General features: G+C 49.8%; 1 long non-coding RNA gene across 1 annotated transcript; it reads right to left on the reverse strand.

The window, feature by feature from the left end:
- Nucleotides 1-416: 416 nt before the first annotated feature.
- LOC123093164 (uncharacterized) lies at nt 417-2,868 on the reverse strand. Its single transcript, XR_006445133.1, has 2 exons — nt 1,967-2,868; nt 417-1,724 (listed from the first exon to the last, which is right to left on the reverse strand). It is a non-coding gene; the product is annotated as an uncharacterized lncRNA (long non-coding RNA).
- Between the last annotated feature and the right edge of the window lie 599 nt (nt 2,869-3,467).

Here is a 3,467-nt window from a genome sequence, read left to right on the forward strand (position 1 = left end):
GATGAGTTGAGAAAATGGTAGATTTAGAAGAACTGCAACTCAGCACCAAGTTGGACTTGAATTCGTCAACTACGACCTGCACCGAGGAAGATACCTTTCTATAAGTTAGGAAAAACTAGGCTCAACTAAAGCATGCGTCAAACGATGATGTAAAGATTAAGTAAGCATCTCTCGGTTGGGGGTAGGGATGACAGGTTACCACACCGGTTCCAAACTGCAATTATCGAAGCCATTATCTGCAAGAGCTGAGGATTACCAACTAAGGGCAGAGAAAATACTAATGTCTGGAGAGTTCAATTATATTGAATAATAAATGTCTGGAAAGTCAAGGAACAGAAAAAGAACCGCCATGCCGAGGCAAAATAGGACCACCCGCTAGGCCGTGTAATTCCAATTTCTGGACAACCATCAACAGATCATAATCAGATGGGAGACTAATTGAACTCTGGAGAAGAAGAAATTAAACTGATAGGTAATGATCATCCAACGCAGATCACCAAGACGATAGGTGTCCCCACTAAACCGTACAATCCCAATTTCTGAAGAAGCACCAATGGATTAGACCAATGGATTAGAAAAAAAAATGCAAATCAGAATTGTCGTAGACAAAAGGCGAGGAGAGAAATAAATGAAATGGGGGAAGTAACGATTCATCCAAAGCAGAACAGAAAGAAGAAGACAAGTCACCCCCCGCCGCTAAGCCAAATCCAAATTTCTGGAGATCCACCAATGATAATCCAAATCAGAACCTCTGAAGAGTAAATTATTGTACTTTGCAAATGAATAAGTTAAAAGTCAGAGGGATCAAGAATTTGATATCATCCAAACACGTATCACAACTTCACAAGTTCCAGGTTGATGAGCAATCCAAAACTTCAGTTGAACACCAAAACATTGTCCTCCAGGACGATCTGACCATTTATATATCAGAAACCAAACCTCCACCCTTTGACTCATCTCCCTGGAACCACTACCCTCTTGCTTCTGCTGCATCTAAAGGAGCACAAACACACAACAAAAGCGAGATCAGCTGCTAGCCTGCTACAATAAGAATCCAGCAGGACCCTGAATCCACCTCATATTAGCTGATGATGATGGAACTCGTGATGATAACCAGAAGACCACATGAGCAATATAGCCATTCGAATCTGACCTGCCTCAAATCCCCTTAGACATACAATACCCCAAGGATCTCCACATACCAGATCCAGTCCTGCAACCAACCCATGGAAGCCAACACAAATGAACCAACAGTCAAGACACTGGCCTGACACGGTGACACAAGCACAGGTTTGCATGTGGGCCCAAACTTCCTAAATATATCAGATAGCAATGGGCAGGAAGACCAACGCAGGGATCAAGAGTACAGATAGATGGCAAACCAGACGATTTTAACAGATTCAGACTCACTACCAGCATTGTCTTAGGCCAAAACAAATCTGCAACGACATGGAGGGCAGAAGCAAAAACCTAAATCACAGAGATGGACATGTAGGTGAATCAAATAAAAATAAGAGGGTAAGAGATTTAAGTTTTTTCCGGTTGTAGGATGTGCCACTAGTTTGAAGCTTCATTCTTGCACCTTTGCAGCTAAATCTGAATTTGAAATATTGCCTAGTAAGAAATCTTCGTATTATTATCTAAGTTAAGGAATTGAGAAGATAGATTTAGAAGAACTGCAAACTCAGCATCAGGTTGGTGGCCTTGAGTTCCTGAACAACGACCTGCAGCGAGCATGATACCTTTCGATAAATAAATGTTCCGGTTAGGAAGAAAACTAGATTAAACGATGAGTTGAAGATAAAAGAAATTAAGCCTGTCTCGACTGGGACACTATCTGCAAGAGCTGAGAATGACTAAGGCAGGGGAAACTACTGTCTGCTGAGTTATAATTATTTCAATAAGAAAGGTCCAGAAACTTGAACCCCATAAGAAGAAACGCTATGCCTTGCCAAAATAGTACCACCTGTTAAGTCCAGTTTGTAGAGAGCCAGCAACAAATGAAAATCAGAGTTGTTGGGAAACTAATTGAATTGTGGAGATCATCAACACGCGCAGGTCAGCAAGAAGATGAGTGGCTCCCATCAGTCCCTGTAATCCCAATTTCTGGACAAGCAGCAAGATATCCAAATCAGAATTGTACTGTAGTAGACTAAATTGTACAGTGCAGACCAAGAAACTAAATTAGGAGGGATTTGATGTATTATCCAAACGCAGTCGTGTATTCCAGCCTAGGTTGGTATAAGAGATTGAAAGCTAGCTTGATCATCCGAGAAGATCTGACCATATCAGAATAACCGTTGGACTGTCACCAATCAATCAAAATAACCACGAACAGAAAGCAAGCTAGGTCAGCCGGTACAACAAGAATCCACGAGGGCCTCGAATCCACCTCGTATTAACTGACGGCGACGGACGCAGGCAGGTGGCGGAACCAGGAACCGATCTGACAGAGCACGAGGAACTGACCCTGCTCCGGCCCTCCCTCGGGTCACTCGAAATCAGACGCAGAAGCAAAACCAAACGGCTGAACGGAATCCACCATCGACCGCTCGCTCCCCGGAGTCGCACGGAGGCGGGCGGGACGGGCCGAATCCCCTGCGAGCGCAGGAAGCAGAGGCGACGAGCGTAGTAGCAGCAAAATCAAACGCGATTTCGAAACGAATCGAGATTTGATGGACGAGGGGAAGGAAACAGTCGCGGAGAGAGACGCGGGGAGGCGATCGAGGGCGGAGGCGCTGCCGAATCGAAGGCTCAAAAGAAAGAGAGGGAGGAGGCCGGAGCGCGGGGTGGAGGGGATCGCGCCTGGGCGCCTTTTGTAGCCGGCGCAGAGGCGGTCGGGGAGGCGTGGCGCCAACCGGCACCTTGCCGGATACGGCTTCGCCGCGCTGGCGTGGCCGCGTGTTAGAGCATCTCCAACAGGTGCCCTATGAATCCACGCGCTAATTTTTTTTTACAGCGTCAAAATAGCGTTTTAGCGCGTCGGATAACCAAACATCTCTAGCAGACGCCCAAAAATATATCGTCAAGCTACATCTCCAGCAGACGTCCAAAATTAATCACACGCGTCCGTACCCAGCTCGCCGCCCGTGGCATGCTCGCCCTCATGGTCATGGCCACACGCCGCCACCCGTGGCCTACTCGCCGCCGTGGCCGTGGCCCGCAGCCGCCATGGCCGTGGCCGCGCTCCTCCCCTGCTCGCCCCGCCGTGGCCGTGGCCTGCTCGCCCCGCCGTCGTGGTTCTGGCCGTACCCGCGCCCCGCCGCCCGTGGCCGTGGTCGCGGCCTGCTCGCCCCGCTGCCGCCGTGGCCGTGGCCGCGCCCACGCCCCGCCGCCCGTGGCCGCGGCCTGCTCGCCCCGTCGCCGTGGTCGTGACCTGCTCACCCGGCCGCCGCCGTGGCTGTGGCCGGGCCGCCCTGCCGTGACCGTGCCCGCGCCCCGCCACCCGTGGCCAGCTGGCGGGCTGG

This window comes from Triticum aestivum, chromosome 4B (genome assembly GCF_018294505.1).
Source record: "Triticum aestivum cultivar Chinese Spring chromosome 4B, IWGSC CS RefSeq v2.1, whole genome shotgun sequence".
NCBI lineage: Eukaryota > Viridiplantae > Streptophyta > Magnoliopsida > Poales > Poaceae > Triticum > Triticum aestivum.